Raw genomic sequence first — 13,493 nt, forward strand, 5'->3', positions numbered from 1 at the left:
CAAACTGGGTGGTCAGTAGCCAGTCTTCTGGAGAGCCGCCTGAACGTGGGCACAACCCACAGCCGATTACCCTGCCATCACCAAGGGCACATCGAAGACAAACAACCAGGTCGTGGAAGGCACATTACTTCTTGAATGGAAGTAAACTCAATACATCCAAGCCCTGGTTTTCATGTGCTTTCAACACAGCCTCCATGGCCCTCATTTTTAATATATGTCCACGTCTGAATTTTACAGTGGTTTCTATAAAATTGTGACAAGAACTTTATCTAAAAATAAGTGCTAACATCAACATTCTTAATGGCTCTTTCTGGGCCTTACCCTCCAGGAGCAGCTACAATAGTGTGTGTCCCCAACCTGACCAGCAAGGGCTTCCCCCTTCTTGAGCTTTCTTCTATTAATAAGATGAGCAGCTGCCAAGAAAAAGTGGGTGCCAGGACATTGGAGTCCCTGCCTCCCTGCCCCCAGTTTGTCCTTGTGCCTGGTGCAGCCGCCACCACCCTGCCCCAGCGATGGTCTGTTCTTCCTCTGGGACATGTGTGGAAACTGCTGCTCTTTCTTGGGAAATGTCACCATTCCTCTTAATTCCTCTGTTGTCACTATGAGACAGAGAGACCGCAAATCAAATCAATTTGAACAAGGTAGAAATTAGCATGTATCAAATCAGACCAAAGAATAATTACTGTCTGTGTGAACCCATTAAAAAAGAGTCACACTGGTCACATATTTATGTCCTGCCCTTTGTCAGGAATTTTTAAGCCTCTACGAATGTTACCTTAAAAATGTCTAAATGGAAAGGATATTCCCAGCCTACCCTGAACTTGAGCCTGTAGCTGAAGCAAGGCCTCCGCAGTGTCCCGGGACAAGCAGACAGTTATCAACGGAGACGCCCACCAGCTCATGTATGTGCTAACATCTGTTAAAATCGCACTTGCACAGGGTTGCATGAATGATTGATACAGGAACTTATCACTTTGGTCATATGCAAGCATTTAAGATTTCATGATGGTATTTCCCAGAGTTCTAGGTTATGACGACCTGACTTTCAAGGTTACAAGTTTAAGCAATCTGCTTTCATCCCAGGCGACTGTACAGGGGAGGTTTTCATTTGGGACAATCTGCTATTTAAAGACTGGGGTCCCCAGCAGTGGAGGGAGCCAGAATCTGGGGCTGGGGCTCCTTCAGAGCCTTCGAAAGCAGCTGTGTAGTCTGACGCACTGAAGCTCTTCAGAGGAGGGTGTTATGCTAAAAAAAGAGACATTTTCTTTCCAAGTTCAGGGTTTTGGGGCTTTACTGCCTGGGAAGGGTGATTGGAAGGAAGCAGAGTATAAAGCAAAAACTGACCATCTTGCTTGCATATCCCTCCAAGGAGCATTCTTAATGCTGTTGAAGTTACTTTCATTGCTGTTGGACTTACATATACTTGAACTTGAGTTCAAGTTGTAACCAGCAAGTTCGGTGCCACAGGCTACGTGCATGGGCTCTTGGCTTAACAACTTTCTTGGAAAAAATTTTCGCGAGTGAGGGAGCAGAGACGGTTTCTGTGGTTTTCATTGTTGTTTTGTTCTGTATTATTAGAACAGGATCATTATTTTGTCAACCTTTTTTCTCCTAACTAAAGGCATCTATTTTTCCCCGTGGATGGGATTCTTGTGTCTGTGGGATTTGGTAGAATAAAGGGCCCACTAGGGGGCACCAAGCGCCTCAGAATAATTCACGGCAGAGCAGAGCAGGGGCAGGCGGCCAGCCCTGGCGCTGGGAGGCCTGGCGGGGGAGGGGGCGGGCTCTGGAACTGATCCTGGAAGGCCTTCATCTGTCTATCAGGGCCTTTGACAGAGAAGGGCACTGCCAGCCCCCAGATGGGAGGGAGAAAAGAGGGATCAAGGAAAAAGTAAGGGATTGAGAAAACTGGTGAAAGGAGGGAGGGAGAAAAGTGAGGGAAGGGAGAAGAGGACTGGAGGAGGGGAAAGGATTAAAGGGAAGGGAAGCTGTTTTTGTTGTTGTTTGTTTGTTTTGTTTTTGTTTTTTTTGTTCAGATAGAGTGGGGGAGAGAGAGAGAGAAAGAGAGAAACATCAATGTGAAAGGGACACATCGAGTGGTTGCCACCCTCACAAGCCAACCAGGGCCGGGGACAAACTGCAACCGAGGTACGTGCCCTTAGCGGGAACCGAACCCGGGTCTCTCTGGACCGCAGGCCGACGCTCTAACCACTGAGCCAAACCGGCCAGGGCAAAGCTGTTTTTTGTAGGAAGGAGGCTCCAGAGACATGAGAATATGGTTTTTGTGGATCATATGATGTGGCAAGGGGACAGGGGAGGAGCCAGGTTTAATTAGGAGACAAGGATGTCTCTTGGGTCTAGAAGGTCTTAGCCATCCTGTGGGCCTGTGTCTTCCCAGAACCTTCCCAGGCACCTGTGTCAACCTGCAACCTCCATAATTTATCTCCTCCTGGAGGGAAAAGTGGCTCTTGACCACATATTTTCTGTGCGTTGGAATCAAGGCCCTATCATTGATTATTCTAGTGACCCTGGGCTTGGCAAGTTATCTTTCCAGCCACAGGTTTCATCTCTGACGGGAGGTAATGATAGTACCCTTAAAGGAGTATAGAGATAATTAAGTGAATACTGTATGTTGACACTTAGAACACTACCTGGAATGTAAGTATTCAAAATATTAGCATTATTATCATTTAAAATGATTCCTGGCACCCCCTTTTATTTTATTTTATTTTTATTTATTTATTTTTTTACCCTCACCCAAGGACATTTTTACATTTATCTTCAGATAGACAGAGGGGCGGTGGAAGAGAAAGAGAGAAACATCGATGTAAGAGAGATACATCGATTGGTTGCCACCCTCACGACCCCAACCGGGGCTGGGGACAAACCACAATCGAGGAACATGCCCTTAGTGGAAACTGAACCTGGAACTCTCTTGTTCGAGGGCCAATGCTCTAACCGCTGAGCCAAGCTGGCCAGGGCTCCTGGCACCCTTTATTTGTTTTTTTTGTTTGTTTGTTTTTATCCTCACCCAAGGACATTTTTCCATTTTTTGTTCAGGCAGAGTAGGAGGGAGAGAGAGAGAGAAACATGGACATGAAAGGGACACATTGAGTGGCTGCCACCCGCATGACCAACCAGGGCCGGGGACAAACTGCAACCGAGGTACATGCCCTTAGTGGGAACCGAACCCGGGTCTCTCTGGACTGCTGGCCGACACTAACCGCTGAGCCAAACCGGCCAGGGCTCCTGGCACCCTTTGGATTCCCTATAAATCATATGCTCCCTTTGGCTTTAATAGCTATAGTATGTTAGTATGTTTAATTTTTTAATCATTAAAAAAATTTTTCAATTACAGTTGACACACATTATTATATGAGTTTCAGGTGTACACCCCAGTGGTTAGACATTATATAACTTACTAAGTGATCATCCTGATAAATCTTGCACCCATCTGACACCTTACATAATTACTAGAATATTATTGGCTGTATTTCCTGTCATGTGCTTTACATCCCTGTGACTATTCTGTAACAATCAATTTGTACTTTTTAATCCCTTTTCCTTTTTCTCCTCTACCCCCCTCCAATCTGGCAATTGTCAAAATATTATCTGTATCTATGAGTCTGTTTCTATTCTGCTTGGTTGTTTATTTTATTTTTTAGATTTAATTGCTGATAGATAAGTATTTATTGCCATTTTATTGTTCATATAGTTGACCTTTTTTTTCCTTCTTCTTCTTAAAGAAGACCCTTTAACATTTTATATTACACTGGTTTGGAGGTGATGAACTCCTTTAGCTTTCTCTTATACGGGAAGCTCTTTATCTGTCCTTGATTCTAAATTATAGCTTTGCTGGGTAGAGTAATCTTGTTCGCAGGTCCTTTCTTTTCATCATTTTGAAAATTTCTTGCCAGTGTCTCCTGGTCTGCAAACTTTCTGTTGAGAAATCAACTAACGGTCTTATGGGAGCCCCCTTGTAGGTAACTAATAGCTTTTCTCTTGCTGCTTTAAAGATTCTCTATCTTTAAACTTCTGTATTTTAATTATGATGTGTCTTGGTGTGGACCTCTTTGGGTTCATCTGTGCTTCCTGGACTTGTATGTCTATTTTCTTCACAAGTTAGGGAAGCTTTCTATCATTTTTTCAAATAGGTTTTCAATTTCTTGCTCTCTCTCTTTTCCTCTGGCACCCCCATGATGCAAATGTCGGTATGCTTTAAGTTTTCCCAGAGGATCCTTATACTATCCTCATTCTTTTGGATTCTTTTTTTCTTTTCTGATTGGGTGTTTTTTGTTTCCTTGTATTCCAAATCATTGATTTAATTCTCGGCTTCACCTACTCTACTGTTGATTCCCTATAAATGATTCTTCATTTCAGTTAGTGTTTTCTTCATTTCTGACTGGTCCTCTTTTATGCTGTTGAGATTCTTATTACGTTCATTAAGCATCCTTATAACCTTATAACCAGTGTTTCGAACTGTGCATCTAGTAGATTGTTTGTCTCCCTTTTGTTTAGTTATTTTTCTGGAGTTTTATTCTGTTCTTTCATTTGGGACATGTTTCTTTGTCTCCTCATTCTGGCAGCTACTCTATGTTTCTTTCTATGTATTAGGTAGAGTTGCTACCTCTCCCTGTCTTTATTGAATGGCCTTATGTAGTAGGTGTTCTGTAGGGTCCAGGGCACAGCCTCTCCAATCACTCAAGCTGGGCACTCAAGGTGAGCTCCACATGTGGGCTGTGTACACCCTCCTCTTGTAGTTGAGCCTTGATCAATGGGATTTACCCCCAGGCCAATCAGATACAAGGACTGGCTGTAACCACTGACCACTGACTTGCAACCACTGTGGAGGACTGGCTAGCTGTTCAGGGACCCACTCCACAGAGCAGGACTTACTTTGACTGGGCTCTGGTGCCTGCTGAGTTCACCCTTCGAGTTTATCCCTTGTGGAGGTGCTGAGGGGGTGGGGTGGTGCTTCAACATGGTCTGAAGCTATCCCCTGGGTTGTTGGCTCTGGGCCTCCTGGGAGGTGCAGGCCAAGGTCAGCTGCTGTCTGTTCTGGCTGTGGCCAGCCGGCATGAGCTACAAAGTAGTCTACAGATGGCTGCAATTTGTGCTGGGCTTATAGGTGCCCAGGCAAGGCCAAGCAGTGAACCAAAGCTGGCTGGTGCTAGTGCCAGGCCTGAGGCCACTTAGTGAGGGGTACAGGGCAGGATGAAACCAGATGCTACTTGTTTGAGATTTTAGGAAAATCTGAAGCATGAGCCCAGACAGACCATTCATACAGAAAAGCCACTGGAAATAGCTTACATGAGCTTGAAAGTTGGATGGGACAAGGTCTCAGGGAATCACCAGGGTGGGGTGAACAGTGTGAGCCAGTTTGATGGAGACTCAGATATGGTGCCTGCCTGCTGACTCTGTGTGTGTGTGAAGGGGGAGGGGGACATCAACGGAACAACGGCCTCTGCCAGCACTTCCGTCTGGGAGAAAGCTGCCCCCCAGCTGCCCCCCTGATGCTGGACAATTCAGTTCCTCCCAAATGTCTCTGGTGCCTTTTGTGCTGCTGCCCCAGGGCTGGAGCTCAGAGGGAGTGAGTCCATGTACGTCCACACGTGGGCCCTTTAAGAGGAACTGCCTGGGGCTTCAGCAGCCTTTTGTGTTACTCAGCCTCTATCCCCTCGAGTTTATCCCACCAGACGTTATGTGGACTTCTCTTCCTGGCACTGAAACCCTGGTCTGGGGGGCCTGGTGTGGGGCTGGGACTCCTCTTTCCTCAAGGGGGACCTCTGTAGCTGAGATGTCCCTCCAGATTTTTTCCTGCCACATATGGGTGTGGGACTCTGTCTCTCCTACCAGTCTCGATGTGGCTTCTTCTTTAACTTCCTAGTTATAGGACTTCCGTTTAGCCAGATTTCAGGAGGTTCTGAATGATGTCTCTTCTGTAGATTAGTTATCATGTTTTTGTGGTTGTGGGAGGAGACTGTACCACGTTTACCTACACTGCCATCTTGACCAGAAGTTGGTATGTTTAATTTTAAATAATCAGGCAGTTCTGGAGACAGAGGTAACAACCAACCTGGTACAGTGTTCAACCCCAGAGGATCATGATGTCTATTCTGAATATTATCATTTGTGTTTTTGTTTTGTTCTTTTCTATACCAGGAGTTTTTGATAAAGGGGTCAGTGGACTGACTGACTGACTAGGGTTAAAACAGGTAAGCCAGAGAACACATTGCATTTGTGGCCAGAGACAAATGGCTGAGACTATGGTGCCAGCATAATATTTCCTCACTTCTTTAAAAAAAGGCCAGATGCTCGCAGTTCTTCATCAGCGTTCTCCTCACAAGACCCCAGGTCTCTGAAAACCAGTGAGCACCCAGATGCCGTCTTGGGGAGACAGGGGGTGAGAGGCAAGTTGGGGAAGAACTCTGCCACATGGGGCATTACCTGAAAGAAGCTGTGTCACCCCAAAAGGAATATCAGATGACAAGTGGCACATCTAAGTTTCATCCTTGCTGCTCTGGGTATCATGATGCATGCTCTTAAGAAGTTTAAATCAACTCCTGAGTCTGGTTTATTATTTCTTAGAACCTCCTTTTGTGTAACATTCTCTGTTTTCTCCAAGTAGTAACACATATCCGGTTTTAGTTTGCAAAGAGAGCCTGAAATGCCTAACCCATCTAAGACGTCAGCACACATCTGCTCACCACTGCCAGTGAGAACGTCTTTCTTCAGCTGTTGGCTGTCAGCAGCTCTTTGCAGGCTGGTTTCAGTTGGACAAGAATGACTGTACGGGAGTGCCTTGTGGTATTATCCAGATGCTATGTAACCAAAATTGTATTTTCACGGCAGAGAGAACAGAAGTGAGACTCCAAGTGGATTTAGATCAGTTCCTGATTCTCAGGCCAATGTCCCATATCTAGTTTCCCCACCCTCGCTTTACATTTCAACAAAAGGCAGTGCCTTACAATCCAAGAGTTTATTTGGCCAATGTCATCTGAGAATGCCACGGGGTGATTTGTGGTGGGAGAGATGTGTTAACTGGGCCTAAACTGTGATCCAATACCCCACAAGGAAACTGTTTCCTGCAGGGCTGTAAAAGGAGCTGAGCCTCTTGGAAAGTTTACCTTTCAGATTCTGAGGCCTTCCAATTTCTTGGTTGCAGCTGGATGTGCTCTCAGAGAAGAGGAGATACCCTGGGAAAGCAAAGAGAGGCCTCGTCATCCAGCCCAGCTGGGGGCAGTGGAAGCTGGAAGCTTCTTGGTTCAGTGTGCCTTTGCCTGGCTCCCAGCTCCGGAGGAAGCTCTCAAAGCCCAAAGATGGAAGGACCCTGGGCTGATTGAATTCTCCAGAAAGAACCTCATACAACAAAATTACCTTTCAGCTTCTATACATTTTAGCTTCCTCGACAAGCGTTCTTTCCCAAGTATTTATTAAGCCCCTCCCATGTGGCAGACACCAAACTTGGTACTCAGGATCCATTTGCCATTATTTACTTGGAATTTGTTTACCAGGCAAAATGAGATATGATAATTAGCTATCTTTATTTTTCTGTGCAGTATTTCTTATTGGAAATGTTTGTGATGTTTCCACGCGGGCCCAGGGCTTATCTGTAATGGATAGCGTTCTTCCAATTTGTCCCAAATAAAGTTGGGGGCTGAAGGGACTTGTGAGAAATGTAATTTCTACTTTTGAGGCTTCCCCTCAGTATTTGGGAAGGAGTTCTTATTGGCAAGCAGAAGTCTCCCCAAATGAGAAAGATGTTAATGGGGGTGGGCAAGGCCTAGGTCCTGGTGCCTCAGCTTCCTGAGAGGCATTTAGGTGACTGACAGCAGAGAGACTGAACAGCCACTGCACGCTTTCAAATCTACCTCCCTGAACTACGGACTCCCCATCTGTTCTAGCCTCTAATTACAAATGCAAAAGTGGCTAATTTGCAATGGCATCATAAAAAGGGAAAATAGAAGTGATTTAAGAGCTGCTCTATGCTATATCGTTCATTGTGTACACACTCCATCCAGGCAAAGAGAAGTTACTGTCTCTCTGTGTTAAGAGAGTTTCCCCACATCAGCCAGCTTCTGATTTGGCTGGACTATGGAAAAATTCCTCTGAGGTTGTGAAGGAGGAGGAGTTAGCCCCCAGGACAGGACCCTTTTCATGTGATTCTGCCCAGAAGAGGGGGCTAGCCACTGTGGTTACTGCTCAAGGCCAGTGGTCTGCCATGATTTCTGAATCATTCAAACTCCTCTGGGATATATATAGTTGGATATTGGTTCTCAAACAACTCTCATCTCAAACAATTCAGTTCTTGACCAAGTTGATCATGGAAATACCATCTTGGTTGTCGAGCAACACTTCAGTTCTAGACCCCACAATCCATTCAAACTGATATCTCAGCATGACAGAAAGTGTCTTTCAAGCAACACACAAGGGGAAAATGCTCTGACTATAAGCCAGTTTACCACCAAACCTCATGTTATTAACATCTCAGGAAATTGTGCTGTGAATATTTTTGTGGTTTTTCTTTTCTTTTTTTTGTTGTTGGTGTAATGGGCTATCAGCATGATTTTAAAACATAAAGAGATCATCAAGAGTACTGATGTTGCTAAGGGTGTGAAAGTGCTCACAAAACAATGATCACAGGCAATTGAAGGGGTAGAAAAATTGTTGTTGATTTGAATAAATGAAAAGCAGTTAGCTGGTGATAGCATTTCAGAGACAATGAAATGTGAAGAAGCGAAGATGCCGCATGCTGGCCTCCTGAAAGACACCCCTGGAAGAAGTGCTGAAAGTGATTCATTTAAGGCTAGTAGGGAGTGGTTCAATAAATTTAAGAAAATAAGTATTTGTTTACAGATTGAACAGTGCATTAGACATGTGCTGTATACAAGAGAGATTAAAATAAGGAATTATTGGGGGTGTGGAATGGATTAATTCAATTTACATGATTTCTAATGGGGGAAAAAAAGAATTGTTTTCAAACAAATCACTTCTTGAACAGCCTCCAGAATGAATTAAGTTCAAGAAAAGAGATTCCACTGTATAATGTATGCATAGTGCCGTGAGTCTATGATTACTATAAATTATTTTCTTTTAAACTGTGCCAGTGATGAAAGAAGGGGCGTTTTATCACAAATGATCTTAGTAAGAGGAGGTAAGAAGGTATGTATACACACAAAGCCATAGATTTTAATTCGTTTTCTTTGTCTCCTCCTCCTTCCCCCGCCCCTCATCCTTCTCCATCTTCTGTCTCTCTCCATGGAAGGCCTTAGAAATCACCTGGAGTGGCAGCAACTTGGGATTGAGGAAGGAGCAAACTGTTTGGAGTCAGGGGCTGCCTCTAGATTCCAGTCATGCTCCTGGCACTCAGTAGTCATGTAAACACCGGGCAGGTGACAACCTCTCTGAACCCCATTTCTCTTAGCTGTGGGTAGAGGTGAGAGGCACCTGCTCTGTTTCCAAGGTCTCTGCAACTACCACGTGGATCCTGATGGGACAGTGCTTAGTAAACCAGAAGCACTTGTGGGAGTGTGTGCTCTCTGATCCACCATTCACTTCGTAGGTGAAGAAACAAGGCCCTGTAGTGCTCGAATGAGAGCCTCACACTTGCACACGGTCCCAGCACGTACCTCCTCGCCTAGGAGGATGTAGTAGACACTTTCGTAGCTCCTAGGACTGTGCTGATTCCTGGGGAAGAAGTCAGGGGAGGGACACAAACTCTGATGGAGGACACAAGAAAAGAAGACACTTTCTTTATTCTTGAGGAACTACTTGGTCGGTTTCACACTTCCCTAAGGAGTGAAAAGACAATTTCCCTGAGATTTCAGAGACCTGGACTGAGAATCAGCATTGTCAGGAACTTATTAAAAACTTTGGGCAAATCACTCTGCTTCCCTGGCCTCGCTTTCCCCTGCTGTGGAAGAAGTTCAAACATGATGTTTCTAGGAATTCTATAGCCTCTAGAACTGTACTATTAAGATATTATTCAATTTAATTGGGCATCAACTTTTTTTTTTTTTTAATTAACTGTAGATTTGAAACACTCATTTGCCCTGGGATCTTTGGGTTGCTTTAAACATATTATGACTTGTTATTTTCATCTTTAATTATCTTATAGGTATAATAAAAACAATAATACATAAAGTTCTTTTCTAAAAAGATAAAGACAAAATACCAGTGGATAATTCATATAGGTAGACTCTAAATAAGTTTTAGGTAGGAGCTTACTAGGGAGATGCTAGGAAAAATTAGTCTGACATTTGTTAAAATGGTAAGGACTATTGCAACAGAGAAGAGAGATTGGGCTTAACTCTAAATATGGTAAAAACAGCTAGGGATTTATAGCAGAGGAGCAGAATGAGGGGGTCACTGGATGGAAAAATCACTGAGAGGAGACATCAAGGGTAGGGGGATTCTTGCTAAACCCATTTTACAGGATTCTTGCTGGAGGGAGGCCAGAGTGACCAGAAATCAAGAATAGAGATAAGGCCCTGGCCTGTTTGGCTCAGTGGTTAGAGCATCTCCTGCGTTCCAGAGAGACCCGGGTTCAGTTTCTGCTAAGGGCATCTACCTCGGTTGCAGTTTGTCCCTGGCCCTGGTTGGTCGTGTGGGTGGCAGCCACTCGATGTGTCCCTTTCACATCTATGTCTCTCTCTCTCTCTTTCTCTCTTTCCCTCCCACTCTATCTAAACAAAAAAATGTCCTTGGGTGAGGATAAAAAACCAAAACAACAACAAAAAAGAGTAGAGATAAGGACCATGATCCAATTTCGAGGGTGAGCAGATGTCAGTGGTGGAAGGGATTCTCTGTAAACCAATCTAGGATTTTTCTAGAATTGGACTAGGCAGGCCAACGACAAGGCCCAAGGATGAGACCTGGTTGATAAGAAGGCTGTCTAAAGCTTGGTCAAGGAAAGACCTCTCATCAGTGATGGAAAGTAATCTCATTTCTAGGACAATGTAGTCCTTTTTAGATGAATTTTTAGTAAGTATTGGATAATTAGTTCTTCATAATTATTTTACAAATAAATGATGGAGGAGGGGAGGAGGGTGTAGTGGAAAGGTAAGTTCCACTTTGGTTAATGAGATACCATGCTTAGATCATCCACTTGGTGCAGGGAGCTTGGAAGCCTGAATTACATGATATGGGGTACAATTACATCTGAGTCAACTACCTACACGAAGCTGAGTTCTACACTTGTATGAAAAATAGCTATATGAGACAATGTTTACTATGAAGAGGTAACTGCTAAAATGTTTTTTGTGTTGCTCACAGATCCATCATTTTCTAATAGAAAGTTTTAAGAACACTTCCTACTACAGTGATACCTCGGTTCTCGAACATAATTCGTTCCAGGAGGACGGTCGAGAACCGAATTGTTCGAGAACCGAAGCAATGAAACCCAATAGGAAAGCGTGACTCCACAAAGCGTGACTCTCTCTCTGCACTCACACTGATGACGCAAGCAAGGCGCGCTGGGCCGAATGAACGCCATTCGGCTCAACTCGGCTCATCTCGGAAGTTCGAGTTCCAAATATTTGTTCGGATTCCGAGACAAAAGTTTCTCGAATCTCCATTTGGTCGAAAACCGAGGCGTTCGAGAACCGAGGTATCACTGTATTACCTAGTGTTCAGAATGTACTAAGTAAACGTCATAGTGTGGACACATATCACATTGTCTACACAGCATGCTTCTATACCTTGCCCTCTTCATTACCTCTCCATCCCCAGGCACACTTAGAACCCTGGGATCTGGAACTTCAACAATATTGTTTACAGAGCAGTTCAACAAGGAGAACATGGTTTGGGAGCCCTAATACACTATTTTCATTTAAGATTTGAAAGTACAAACAACCTTGAGAGGGAGATTTTGAACTAAGAGGAAAACAAAGCAGGCATCTGTTACTATCATTCAGGCTTTGGCTGCAGGGACTTGGGTAGGGCTGGTTTAGACTTAATAAGGATGAGAAGGCAGGTGCACTGGCCCTGCCTTCCAGGAGCTTCTGGTTCATATGGGAACACCGCCCCCAGGTGCACAGGATCACTGGGACCCCAGGTGTGAGAGAACATTCAGAGCAGAAGACAGGTCGGCACAGAGGGGAAAAGAAGTCCGAGCACAAACCACCACTAGACAGTCTGAAAAACAGAAAGAAAATTGTCCACTTCCATTTGGCTTTCTCAGACTTTCAAAATCTTCCAGAAGCAAAACTGAAAAGTGGCAAAATAAAAGAATCAGTACCTTTCTAAAAGGGCAAATGTTGCCCACTCACCCACAAATATAGAGAATGGAGAAAACTAAGAAAACCAAAGCGCTTTTTGCTTTTCATTTATATGCACGTTCTCAGTGGGAAAAGCAATATTCACATTATATTCATAGACGGACTTTGCTGACTAGATGCAGTTCAGAAAATAACTATTTTCGCTTAGAACCCTATCTGAAAACAATCTAGTTTTAGCCATGGAACTGAACTTGGGGAGCTGTGATCAAGGGGTTCTCCGAAGCAGATTATGGGACTCGAAGTTTGTCTTTTCAAGCACACAGACGTCAGAGCCTGAGTGAAAGGGCCTCCCCCCAATTCATAAATGACTGGAAAAAACAATAATAATAAGCTCTTTGCCCTGATCCACAATCTGAGAAATTCCAAGAGAGCATTGTCTGCACACGACTAACTCAGCCAGAGGGGATTTTAGAGATGACTTAAAATCGTATCCCAATTGCTTCTATCTAAACCATTCTCAGTCCCCGTTCTTCAACGTGGGCAGCGAAACACTGGGCTCCTAGAATCCAGCGAGCATTTCTGTCACTTCCTCCACTGGAAGACCTTTCTGGGTAACTAGCATGCAGAGATGTGCTTCTGTGAGGGCTGGGGGCCTGGACGAGCTCCACTTCCCTGCTGAGGGATTGATTTCGTTGGAGGGCTGGAGAAGGTGTGTTTCTCATTTAGACATGCTTGTGCGACCCAGCACAGAGGGTAAATTCCATCTAGGCAGTAACTGATAAGGAGCCTCCTGAGAAATGAGATCTATCCCCACAGCAAGGAAGCGTACCTGTGCCCTGTGCCAGTCAGCAGGTACCGGGCGAGACGAGAGCATCTCAAGGAATGTTCCTTTTGAGCAATTCCTGCTTTTCATGTATTTGTTTTTTGTTGTTTTTTTTGTTGTTGTTGCTTACTTTTAATTATTATTATTTTTTTATTAACTAATTTTTGTTACAGCTGTTTCTCCTTTGCTTTTCATGTATTTGAAATGTTGCAGTAAAGGAATTGTTTAAAAAGCTTCCGTGGTTATCTGCAAAATAATGATTAGAGGACTGTATGAAGTCATACGATCTGTTCAGTTATGATTTCTGAGTATGACTCCTGTAAGGGTGAGGGGATGGGCCTTCGGTCCGTCTTCTGTCCCTCCCAGGAGGAGACTCACTAGGAGGAGGTCGGCAGAGGTTCTTCTCTGATGACACCCAGAAGGCTTCCCTCTTGCTTGTAAGCAGTTGTGCT

Source organism: Molossus molossus, unplaced genomic scaffold (assembly GCF_014108415.1).
Source record: "Molossus molossus isolate mMolMol1 unplaced genomic scaffold, mMolMol1.p scaffold_m16_p_1, whole genome shotgun sequence".
Lineage (NCBI taxonomy): Eukaryota > Metazoa > Chordata > Mammalia > Chiroptera > Molossidae > Molossus > Molossus molossus.